Raw genomic sequence first — 13,456 nt, forward strand, 5'->3', positions numbered from 1 at the left:
AAGCCCTGAGGCAGGGCGTCTGAGAGCCACTGCTGGTTGTAACCTGGAGAGCCCAAGGCCTGCGGTGAGGGCTCCAAGACAATGGCTGGAGCTGGGGATGGAGTTTCTCTAGAAGGTGGTGGAAGTTCCCACTGTAGAGGTGCCTACAGGGAAGCTGAGTTCTCAGGACAGGGAGCTAGTCTGGGACCCGGGAAGTATCCTGAGAGCATCTCCCATGGAAAGTTTACCTTTTACTTTGTTTTCTTTGTTTTCCCAAGAACTGTGGGACTAGTTGTATTTCCCGGCAGTGCTCAACACTTCAATCTTCTCTAGCTAGCATCAAACATCTGCATACAGTTGCCTAACTCCATCTGCTGTTAGTGTTTTGCCAGGTTTTCATTAACCATATGTATATACCTATCTGTATGTGTATATAAGTATGTATGTAAAACTTCTGGATGATTTGAAAGTAAGTTGCAGATGTTATGTCACTTCACTCCTAAACACTTCAGCATTCTTCTCTTAAGAGTGGCATTCTCCTGCATGACCACAATACCATTCTCATAGCTACAAAGATAATTCAATAATGTCCTCTAAGAGAGAAATCATTTTCAGATTCCCCAACGGTCTCCAAGATGTCATCTAAAGTACTGCCCCACCCCAGATCCAATTTGGTTCACACATCGAAGCTGTTAAATGTTAGTTTCTTTTAGTCTAAAACTTACCCCTTGCCTTTTCTTCCTTTTCATGATAGTTGACTGTTTTTTAAGAATCTGGGCCAGATTCTTAAATTAACCACATTCTGTATTTGTCTGATGGTTTCCTTGTGATGAGATTCAAGCCAAATTCTTTTGGTAAGAGTATAAATAGAAGATATTGAATATTTCTTATTGTACCACGTCAGGAATTCCAAAATGTCAGATTTTCTCACTGTTGGTGCTGTTAAATTAGGTCACTTGGATAAGGAACCAACCAGCCTCTCAATTCTAAAACCACAACTTCCCCTATCTAATTAGTAATTAACCTAAGTAATCTGTAAGTAATCTGTGGGATGAGGGTTTTTGTGTATAACATCCTGTTCCCACAACATTTTATCTCATCGTTTTATCATCTATCTAATGATCACTGATCAATCAGCAATCAGTGATCACTTAAGGGTGCTGTTTAAAATTCTACCATTCTTTCTAAATTTATTTGCTGCCATTTGTAAATAAGAGCTTGCCTTCTTCTGCCTTTTCTTTCTTTTTGCTTTTGAATTTTATATGGACTCATGCAATTTTTTACTGTTATGATTTATTATCATCATTATTCTTTTTGACAAACTGACCCATTTTGGGGCAGTGGGAGCCTCTTCCAGACCATGTGTTTGTTGGTTTTTTGGGGGTTTTTTGGTAAGTGTTATTGAGGTATACAATAAATACAGAAAAGCAAATCCTGTGTCCTTTGACCCTATTTATCCTTCATTGAATTCTTCCTTGATTTCTGGTAAAACAAGATGATATCCCAGGCTCACCTCAGACTCCCCCAGTCCCAGGCCTAGCTTCAGATATTTCTTCAAGGAGTCCTGATTCCTTTTTGTAAGAAATGGGATTTAGAAAACAAGCTCTTGCAACTAGAGATTATCACCCTAAGCGAAGTAAGTCAGAAAGAGAAAGACAAATACCATACGATATCACTTAATGTGGAATCTAAAATATAACGCAAATGAACCTATCTATGAAACAGAAACAGAATCACGGATATAGAGAACAGACTGGTGGTTGCCAAGGGGGAGGGGGTGAGGGAGGGATGGTGTGGGAGGTTGGGATTAGCAGATGCAAGCTTTTATATACAGAATGGATAAACGACAAGGTCCTACTCTATAGCACAGAGAACTATATTCAATATCCTATGATAAACCATAATGGAAAAAACTGTTTTAAAAATAATGTATATATTGTATAACTGAATCACTTTGCTGTACAGCAGTAATTAACACAATATTGTAAATAAACTATACTTCAATTTAAAAAAAAAACAAGATCTGGTGTTTGTTGCTTCTAGATCATTTTGGTATACAGACCTCCCCCCCCAAAAAAAGATACTATTTTTAAATGTTGATAAGGGCTATAGAGAAAATGATAAACAGGGAGGAGAAGGCAAAGATAGCAATTTCAAAAGGGAATAAATGAATTAGGACATTAAGAAAAAATGGAAGAGTAGAGCATAAAGGGAGGTGCACTCCCTCCCACACCCACCCTCCAGTGGTTGAAGGCGACCAGCAGATGGGCAGGAAGAGGCTGGAGAAGTGAGGACAGCTGAGAGGATGGCACAGGCGCAGACTCAAGACTGAGCACCCCCCACTTCTTGGCTCGCCAGCCGCGCCAGGATGTCAGGAGGAGCGATGAGTGGCGGTGGGGGGCAAGCTGGCGTTTGGGTTACAGAATCATGGCCATTTTTTTAAGTAATTAATTTTTTATTGGGGTATAGTTGATTTACAATGTTGTGGTAGTTTCTGCTGTACAGCAAAGCGAGTCAGTTATACAAACACCAATCTCCACTCCTGTTTAGATTCTATTCGCATATACGCCATTACAGAGTATTGAGTAGAGTTCCCTGTGCTATATGGTAGGTTCTTATTAGTTATCTATTTTATATATAGTAGTGTGTATATGTCAATCCCAATCTCCCAATTTATCCCTCACCCCCTGGTAACCATGAGTTTGTTTTATACGTCTGTAACTCTATTTCTGGTTTGTAGATAAGTTCATTTGTACCCTTTTTTTAGATTCCACATATAAGCGATATCATATATTTGTCTTTCTCTGTCTGACTTACTTCACTTAGTATGATAATCTGTAGTCCATCGATGTTGCTGCAAATGGCATTATTTCATTCTTTTTTATGGCTGAGTAATGTTCTGTTGTATATGTGTACCACATCTTCTTTATCCATTACTCTGTCGATGGACATTTAGGTTGCTTCCATGTCCTGGCTATTGTAAATGGTGCTTCAGTGAACACTGGGGTGCATGTATCCTTTTGAATTATGGTTTTGTCAGGATATAGGCCCAGGGGTGCGATTGCTGGATCATATGATAGTTCTATTTTTAGTTTTCTAAGGAATCTCCGTACTGTTCTCCATAGTGACTGCACCAATTTACATTCCCATCAACAGTGGAGGAGGGTTCCCTTTTCTCCACACCCTCTCCAGCATTTATTGTTTGTAGACTTCTTTGATGGTGGCCATTCTAACTGGTATAAGGTGATACCTCACTGTAGTTTTGATTTGCATTTCTCTAATGATTAGTGATGCTGAGCAGCTTTTCATTTGCCTCTTGACCATCTCTATGGCTTCTTTGGAGAAATGTCTATTTAGGTGTCCCACCCTTTTTTTGTTTGGGTTGTTTGTTTTTTTTTGATATTGAGCTGCATGAGCTGTTTGTATATTTTGGGGATTAATCCCTTGTTGGTCGCTTCATTTGCAAATATTTTCTCCCATTCTGTGGGTTTTCTTTTTGTTTTGTTGATGGTTTCCTTGCTGTGCAAAAGCTTTTAAGTTTAATTAGGTCCCATTTGTTTATTTTTGCTTTTATTTTCATTACTCTAGGAGGTGGATTGAAAAAGATCTTGCTGTGGGCTTCCCTGGTGGCACAGTGGTTAAGAATCCGCCTGCCAATGCAGGGGACATAGGTTCGAGCCCTAGTCCGGGAAGATCCCACATGCTGTGGAGCAACTAAGCCTGTGTGCCACAACTACTGAGCCTGCGTTCTAGAGCCCACATGCCACAACTACTGAAGCCCGCGCACCTAGAGCCTGTGCTCCGCAACAAAGAGAAACCACCGCAATGAGAAGCCCGTGCCCCTGCTCGCTGCAACTAGAGAAAGCCCGCGCAGCAAGGAAGACCCAACACAGCCACAAGTAAATGTATTTTTAAGTCTCATTATATCCAAAGGTCTCTTAGCTAAATAAGAATCTTTAACATACCCATGTCAGTAAAGAAACTATAATTATGTCATTTTTTTGTAAAGATTCTCTCTCTTCTAACCCAAGTTCTTCTCAGCAGGAGAGTTCCTCAGTATAATCAGCAATAAAGAACACTCTCTCTCAAGAACGCTCTCTTCTTCCCTGGGCAAGTCTTCACAAACACCCTGTGGTCAAGGTGCCACTCTCTGGACCGAGACCTACACAGGTCCATGCTGATTCCTGGAGCTGAGCATGGAGAGCAATGGAGAAGGAGGGGACTGGAAGGGTCAGACAAAGGAAGAGATTCAGAGACAAAGCAGGGATGCGTGAAAGTAGAAAGAAGCCAGTGACTTTGGTACAGTGTGTAGTCCACACTTTCTCAGCAGCACCACGGGCAGACACATAAAGGCATGACTAGTAATTTCAGGGTTAGCAGAAAAGATATCATTTAGTTCCAAGACTCCAACTCATAGTTTCTTTAGGATTCTCTAGCACTTCATATCCTCCTTTTCCCTGGGCTCCTAGACATCTACAGAGCTATGTGTATTCTAAGCTGTGCTCCTAGGGATGTCTCAGGCACAATAGAGTGTGAGCGGCCCTACCCAAAGCGGGGCAGTGTCGTGTACTGCCACATGATCACCTTGTTACTGAACTCAAGTTCAGCTGCTCGCCACTCAAAAGCCAATAGTCGAGAGGCATGTGTCAATAGAAAGGAAAGGTGCTTTAATCAGAAAAGCTGGCAATCTGGGGAGAAGGTGGACTCATGTCCCAAGACCAAGTCCAAAGATTCTGCTCAGCCATTATAATTTTTGAAGGGATAAAAGGAGGGGAAGAATCTCAGTGAATCATCGAGGCAGGAGGTTGGGTTCTGCATCCTTCTCCATTGTGCGCAGACTGGCTGACTCTCTTTTCATATGTTACCTTGCCTGTATGATCTGCCTGCAGGATTACTAAGAGTGTCTCTTGAGGGTAGAGAGCTAGTCATTCTTTACTTAATTCTTCATTCTTACTTCTTCTTATCTAGGAAAAGAATCAACAGGTTAATTAGGTTCTTTCAAGTTTAGAAGGGAACAGAAATGGGAAAACAGGAAAGGGGCAAAAGAGCTGCTTTCAACTTTGGTGAATGGCCAGTGGCCATTAATATCTTATTATTTATTACTCATAAAAACAAACAGAAACAACTAAATCTCTCATGATGATTTGATAAAATAAGTTCTGATAGGTCATACAGTGGGATACTATGCAGCCAATAAAATCATGTTATAGGAGATATTTAAGGACAGAGGTAAACATTCATGATTTATTGCTAAAGAAAAACATAAAATATATACAGGAGTTCTGGCTTCTACAATGGGGGAACGATTCCACCAAACTATCTGCAGGAGGTCAAATCCTCCTGCAGATAACACTGATAAAACCTGAAAAAAAAAAAAGAGTTAAAAAGACAACAGTGTGGTCCATCAACAGAGGAATGGATAAAGAGGATATGGAACATATATACAATGGAATATTACTCAGCCATAAAAAAAGAACAAAATAATGCCATTTGCAGCAACATGGATGGACCTAGAGATTGTCATACTGAGTGAAGTAAGTCAGACACAGAAAGACAAATATCATGTGGTATCACTTATATATGGAATCTAAAAAAAGGGAACAAATGAACTTATTTACAAAACAGAAGTAGAGTCACAGATGTAGAAAACAAACTCTGCTTACCAGGGGATAAGGGTGGGGAGGGATAAACTGGGAGATTGGGATTGACATATACACACTACTATATATAAAATAGGTAACTAATCAGAACCTACCGTATAGCATGGGAATTCTACTCGATACTCTTTAATGGCTTACATGGGGAAAGAATCTAAAAAAAAATAAAGAGTGGATATATGTATATGGATAACTGATTCACTTTGCTGTACACCTGAAACGAACACACACTGTAAATCAATTATACTCCAGTGAAAATTAAAAAAAAAAAAGGCCACAGTGTGTATATACTTGAGCCTGACCAACAGCAGGCAGAAACTGGAGTGGAGTCAGTCCTTGAAAGTCAGCGAGCCTATTGGGCAAGATTTGTGATTATGCAGCTTTGGGCCTGAAGCAACCTGGAGAACTCCCCAGGCCATAGGCTGCTCAGGGCAGCTTGAAGTGTCAGATGACAAAATTTGGGGCTGGCAGAGCAGATGGAAAGTTAGGGAAGAAATCCTGGAAGGGAAGGAGACGCAGAGTGGCTAAACCCCAAAATCTGACTGTAAACTCTGCCCAGATTCTTGGCTGATCTGCTACAGATCTACACATGCATGGGGATGTTACCAAACCAAACTTGGGTCTGCTCAGCCTTGCCCAGTGAAGCCAGTCTCCTGACACTGGGTTATGGTGAAGGAAAGCGCAGCCTTTATTGTAAGGTGCCACACGTAGTAGTCCGGGACAGCTAGAGCTCAAAAACCCTGAGCTCCCCGATGGGTTTCAGTAAAGCACTTTTTTAAAAAAAATTTATTTATACTTATTTTTGGCTGTGTTGGGTCTTCGTTTCTGTGTGAGGGCTTTCTCTAGTTGCGGCAAGCGGGGGCCGCTCTTCATCGCGGTGCGCGGGCCTCTCACTATCGCGGCCTCTCTTGTTGCGGAGCACAGGCTCCAGACGCGCAGGCTCAGTAATTGTGGCTCACGGGCCCAGTTGCTCCGCAGTATGCGGGATCCTCCCAGACCAGGGCTCGAACCCGTGTCCCCTGCATTGGCAGGCAGATTCTCAACCACTGCGCCACCAGGGAAGCCCCAGTAAAGCACTTTTAAAAGCCAGGTGAGGAAGGGGTCGCAGGGTACGTGATCAGCTCGTGCACAGTTCTCTGATTGGTTCATGGTGAGGTAACAGGGTGGTGTCACAGGGGTTAACATTACCTATCCTCAGGCTCTAGGAGACCTGGGGGCTATGTGCTCATGGACATCTAGTAATTAACATCTTCCATTTGGTGGGTTTTTTTCACATCTGTAAAGCAACTCAGGAAATGTGCATCAGATACTACTACCTAGGTACTTCAGAGAGGAGCTAAAGCAGAGGATATGGGGAAGGGGTCTGTCCCGGGAATGCCCCATAGGGTCCTGCTCCATCACAGGGAGACTTCAAAGGTCCCAGCAAAAAGTAACAGCTGAAAACTAAAAGAATGGTTAGCTATTTCAGCTGCTGTCCACTGCAGGGGAAACAGTTTGAAGTTCTTTTCTTATTCTATTAATTTCTTTAAAAGAAAGATTAACACTGTGTTTGGATGTTTATGATGTATATACATGACATATATCTACAATAACACAAATGATAGGACGTATAACTGAACTATATATCTTTTTTTTGTTTGTTTGCTGTTGTTTTTATTTTATTTTATTGGGGAAAAAACACTTAACATGAGATCTACCCTCTTAACAAATTTTAAAGTGCACAATAGATTACTGTAGAGTATCAGTACAATGTGGTAGAACAGATCTCGAGAGCTTATTCATCTTGGGTCACTGAAACTTTATACACATTTCTCTCTCCCCCCAGTCTCTGGTAGCCACCATTCTTTTCAATTCTCTGTATTTGACTATTTTACTCAAGTCCCACTTTTAAATTGAGTTGGTTTTTTTTTTGTTTGGTTGGTTTTTGTTTGTTTGTTTGTTTTACTGTTGTGCTGTAGGAGTTCCTTGTACATTTTGTAGATTAACTCCTTATCAGATATATGGTTTGCAAATATTTTCTCCCAACCCTTAGGTTGCCTTTTCACTCTAGTGATTGTTTCCTTTGCTGTGCAGAAGCTTTTTAGTTCAATGTAGCCCTGCTTGTTTATTTTTGTTTTTGTTGTTTGTGCTTTTGGTGTCATATTTGTGAAATCACTGTCAAGATCAATGTCACGAAGCTTTTTCCCTATGTCTTCTCTGAGGAGTTTTACAGTTTGGGGTCTTATGTTTAAGTCTTTTTTTTTTTTTTTAAAGAAATTTATTTATTTATTTATTTTTCGCTGCGCTGGGTCTTCGTTGCTGCGCGTGGGCTTTTCTCTAGTTGCAGCGAGCGGGGGCTACTCTTCGTTGCGGTGCGTGGGCTTCTCATTGCGGTGGCTTCTCTTGTTGCGGAGCACGGGCTCTAGGCACGCAGGCTCAGTAGTTGTGGCGCGCGAGCTTAGTTGCTCCGCGGCATGTGGGATCTTCCCAGACCAGGGCTCAAACCCGTGTCCCCTGCACTGGCAGGTGGATTCTTAACCACTGTGCCACCAGGGAAGCCCATGTTTAAGTCTTAAATCCATTTTGAGTTGATTTTTTTGTATGGTATATCAATGAAAAAAACAGTTCCCTCCCATATCAGTAAACAAAGGATCAAGTCAAGCCATCACATTACAGCCCGCCCTGCGGTGAGCCCTGAGGGAACTCAGGATGGAAACAGGATGCCCCCCATCAAACCATCAGCCACTGAAGCCACCCCCTGACTTGCACCCTGAAGAGACTCAGGATGAGAAAGCACAGGATACTGGCCCCAGATAGCTGAGGTACATATCAAAAGAATGATTTCAGTGAGCCCAGACTCTTGCATCTTCCCACACATAGACAAGCACTAAATTCCTTAACTTGAGATTATCTGGTTTTCTTTCATTAACAGTAATCTTTTGATGTCCTGACTACCTGATCTTTGTTGCAAAAACTCCTCTGTATCCCGGTTCTCCCCTTACCTCTTCGGAGCCGTCCCTCAGAGCAATCTGAGAGGCTGTGTCCCAAGCTTAAATCCTCAGTTTTGTCCACCAAATAAAACATAATTCTCAACTTTTAGCTTGTGCATTTTTTTCAGTCAACAGGTTTATAAGGGTCCAATTTCATTCTTTTGCTTATAGATACCCAGTCTTCCCATCACCATTTCTGGAAGAGAAATTGTATATCCTTGTGTATTCTGTTTGTTTCTTTTCTTATTGAAGTATAGTTGATGTACACTATTTTATAAGTTGCAGGTGTACAATATAGTGATTCACAATTTTTAAAGGTTATACTCCATTTATGTTATTTAAAAATATTGGCTGTATTCCCCATGTTGTACTCCTGTGTATTCTTGACCCCCTTTTGAAGAAGAGTTGACCATGCAATTGACTGTGACACAGTCACAGGGGTGAACATGGTGTCCCTTCTTCTCTACTAACATTATGTCTGAAGTTGGGGAAGGTGATGAAATAAAATTTACATTTTAAGGCAAGACAAGAAAATTTAAGCATAAAATTCCCTCTGTTTGGGCCTCCTCCCTCCCCCTTTAAGGTGCAGTGTGTATCTGCGTTATACATTAACCAGACCTCCTCAAAGGTGGGAGTGCCTGCTCGACGGTAAAGATCAATTTCCTTTCTTCTGATGCTAGCGATGGAACGTCTTAAAAGGTTAGCGTTCTGGGCTTCTCTGGTGGCGCAGTGGTTGAGAATCTGCCTGCCAATGCAGGGGACACGGGTTCGAGCCCTGGTCTGGGAAGATCCCACATGCCACGGAGCGACTGGGCCCGTGAGCCACAACTACTGACCCTGCATGTCTGGAGCCTGTGCTCCGCAACAAGAGAGGCCGCGATAGTGAGAGGCCCGCGCACCGCGATGAAGAGTGGCTCCCGCTTGCCACAACTAGAGAGAGCCCTCGCACAGAAACGAAGACCCAACACGGTCAAAAATAAAGAAAATAAATTTATAAAAAAAAAAAAAAAAAAGGTTAGTGTTCTTTCCCAGGTCTGTAGGGGGTCATGGTGACTTGCTGCTCACTTTGAACATGATTACCTGGACTAGTGTGTCTTTGGTGAATTTTATGTAAAATATCAGTATGTCATTTTTATGTACGATCCTTTGTCTCGAAGATGTGTTTGACTGTGCCTTCAACTTCTAACAGGCGGAACAGTTCCCAGGTTATAATCCTCAATTTCAAAATTCTCAATTTTTCCTTCTTAGCTTGATGATTGAGTTTTCATTGACAAATACATACAGCAGGGTGTATAGGGCCCAAGGCAAATAATGTTTTGCAGGGCCATTATTTACACAAACAATTTGAATCACCCCAAGTCAGTGTATTAGCCCCATTCTGAGGCCTAATCATTCTCCAGACCACTCTCCTAGAACCTGGGTCCAGCCAGGGGGACCCTAGGGAATCTCCAGGGGCACAAGTCCCGGAGCTTCTGGGGCATCTGGTTTGTACCCTGCAGGGAGCGAGTGCTCTGAAGAAAAGAAATAGGAACGGACCCTTGTATGTCCTGCCAGGGCCTGGGGCACCCCACCCAGAAGGCACAGCCAGTCTTCACGAATCCTGGGCAGAGGAAAGGAACTTGGAAAATTCCAAGGAAGAGCCTAGGGTGTATTATGCCATCTCTCTCTTTTTCTCCTTATCCTTCTCTTTCTTCCTCTGGTCACCATACTAAGTCTCATGGGGACCATATCAGAGCACATTTGAGTGATGCCATGTAATGTCACTCCCAAAGCCTTTTTTTGGCCAATAATCAATAATAAATCTGTGTCCCAACATAGAGCCTAGGTGTCTTGAGTTTCTCCACCTCACATGGTGCAGGTTAGCACAGACCTGCCACCCACCTGTGTTGCTGGAGAGTTGGATCATGGCACTCTTCTGCCTGGGTATTGGGTATCAGTCCCTCAACTGTTTTTTGCGTGTAACAGCTTTATTGAGATATAATTCATACAGCATATAATTCACTCATTGAAAGTGTATGATTCAATGGTTTTTAGTATATCACAGAGTTGTGCAATTGATTGTATCACCACAATCAATTTTAGACCGTTTTCATCACCGCAAAAAAAACCTCCATATCTCCTAACCATCACTTCTTAATCCCCTCTCCCCTCAGCCCCAGGAAACCACTCATCTATTTTCTGTCTTTATAGATTAGCCTATTCTGGACAGTTTATATAGCACAACATGTAGAGTAGGAGGGGGATCTTTCCATGCCATTATCTGCTAAGGAGATCCGGTAGCTAGCTCGTAAGCCAGCTCTTTCCTTATGAATGGGAGGGCTGTCCCAAATGAAGTCCAGTTTGCATTAGGAGAGGCCTATTTCTTTGCATGGAGAAGAGCTAAGGAAATAATTAGCTAGATGGAGGCAGAGCAGCCATCTGAGTAGAAAAGGTATCTTGTAGTACTCGTTACTGAAAAGTCCTATATTTTTTCCTGGAAAGAACTTACCTCTGCAACTGCTCTGTGCACCAGGTAGGCCAGGTTCCCTAGCTTATGAAGAACTTCTCATGAACAGTAGGAAGCCACAGTTCACTGGTTCACTACCTGCAAACCACACCCCGCCACCAAATATTTATGGGAATCTTTATAGTGCGTCCCCTATGTTCTAGGGGGAGTCTGCCTTTGCCATCCTCATGGGCTGTGCCTGGTCTGGAGGAAGGAAGGGGAAGTGCACGGTTATTCGTGAAGCCCATTCTTCCTTCCAGTGTTTTGTAAAGCACTGTTATTGATCAAAATGCAGAGGCATGGGTCCTCCCAGTTTTGCTCAGAGAGCAATTCAAAGATATAGATATATAGATAGATTTGATTCCAAAACTCTCCTTGTGGGAATAGAGATTATCCTTGTACTTACTTGAGTGCCAGGAAGAAAAATTTAATCCTTACAGCATAAGAAAAATTTGGAATCAATTCTGTCAGTAGAGAATTCTGTAGATCGTGATATAGATGTATGTCTAATTCTAATCTTTAAAAAGTCAAATAACTGCATGTTTAGTAAACTATTATATGCAAGGTGCAGTTAGTAAGAACCATGTCTCAAATGCAGTCTAAATTACTTATAGTTTACCTGTTTTCAGTTTCAGTTAAATTATTTACGTATCCCTTCATTTCATTTTTTACTTGAACACCTACAATGTAACATCTAGGCAATAAATTTTGGAACAGACGTACAGTTTGTATTTACAGGAAATGTAAAATTCTGTAGAACTGACATAATATAAAACTATGTTGTATTGCTAAATTAGAAGTTCAATCCTCAGTATTGCTCATTTAAATGTACAAATAACATCCTTATGTAATAAATTCATCATTTCCTGTGGGAGGGCAGGAAATGATGACATTCTCTTTTCTGAGGACCAATCCGGGTTGAGCTCAGGATGAGTCCTTGCCCCGCATTGTTCTCAGAATCCCACCATGTCTGCAACTGAGGCTTTGTTCCTGGGCCCGATGGTTGCACCTGGCCCTCAGAGGGTAAAGGAAGACACATTCCTCGCAAATAGACTGTGCCGGGGCTGACTGCGTGTCCCCAGACCTTCTCAGAGATGGCTGAGCTGAGTCAACCTTTCTGTCTCATATTTTGGGGCGTTCCAGATGAGCTCGTGCTGAGAGCCTGTTGCCACTTCACTTCTGTCTGTTCCTTCTTAGCCTTTTCTGTGATCTAACCAACTGCTGGGTTCATCCTTGCCTTCTTATCTATCTGTTAGTCTAGAACAACTTAAATCATCCCAGAGATTCTTGCAGAGATCTAGAAATCAAATTAGATATTTTGGGCAGTCATGATAGATTTTGATCTGATGTAGAAAGAGAGCGTGAAATTGCCCATTTTGACTCAAAGATTTTCAGAGATCGCCACGGCCTCCCCTGGTGAGAGCCGCTGAAGCATCCCCACGAGAGCAGTGGCTCTGTCCTCAGCACCCAGGGGCACCGCCACAGAGGACCGGTGCTGAGAGCTGCCCCAGGGACAGGAGCAGAGAAAGATGCCCTCCAATCCACCACCACTTCTTCCTGCAATGCTTGCAAAACCCAACACTGGTTACAATCTAAATTGTTTCTGGTTTCTACAACTATCTCGTGGAAGCACTAACATCCAGCTTACGTTTTAAATTTTGGCACAAGCTTTAATTCTATTGATACATCCGTGACTACAGACGCAATTTGGGTCAGGATCTCCTAACTCTCCTTTTACATGTTTGAATTGACACCTAGCCTTTCTTTGATCATCATTTTCCAATCACAAATTGAGTTCCACAAAGCAAGAAATTATACAAATGACAACAAAATACATTAGTGTCATAGGGAGACCTAGTAAAAAAGACTACAGGAAGTGGCAAACACGAGCAGGTGAGGGTGCAGCTCTTTGCAGTGTTCACCCACACATTGTACTGCTTTAAATGCTCCATGGCCCTGAAGTGAAATATGCCTGATGCAACAGCTTGCTGAAGGCAGTGGTTCTCAAATGTATGGTCTCAGAATCCCTTTACACCTTTACAATTTATTGACGACCCAAAATAATTTCTGTATAGGCAATATCTATCAATATGTACCAAATTAGAAATTCAAACTGAAAACATTCTACTATTTATTCATGTGTCAATATATTAACATAAATTACATGCTACAGGTTAACATAAACAACATATTTTTATGAAAGATAACTATTTTCAAAACCAAAATAACAGATATGGGGATATATGTATATGTATAGCGGATACACTTTGTTACAAAGCAGAAACTAACACACCATTGTAAAGCAATTATACTCCAATAAAGATGTTTAAAAAAAACAACATGCATGAGAAAAGGGGCATTGTTTT

The sequence above is a fragment of the Balaenoptera borealis genome (assembly GCF_965194805.1).
Source record: "Balaenoptera borealis genome assembly, chromosome: 7".
NCBI lineage: Eukaryota > Metazoa > Chordata > Mammalia > Artiodactyla > Balaenopteridae > Balaenoptera > Balaenoptera borealis.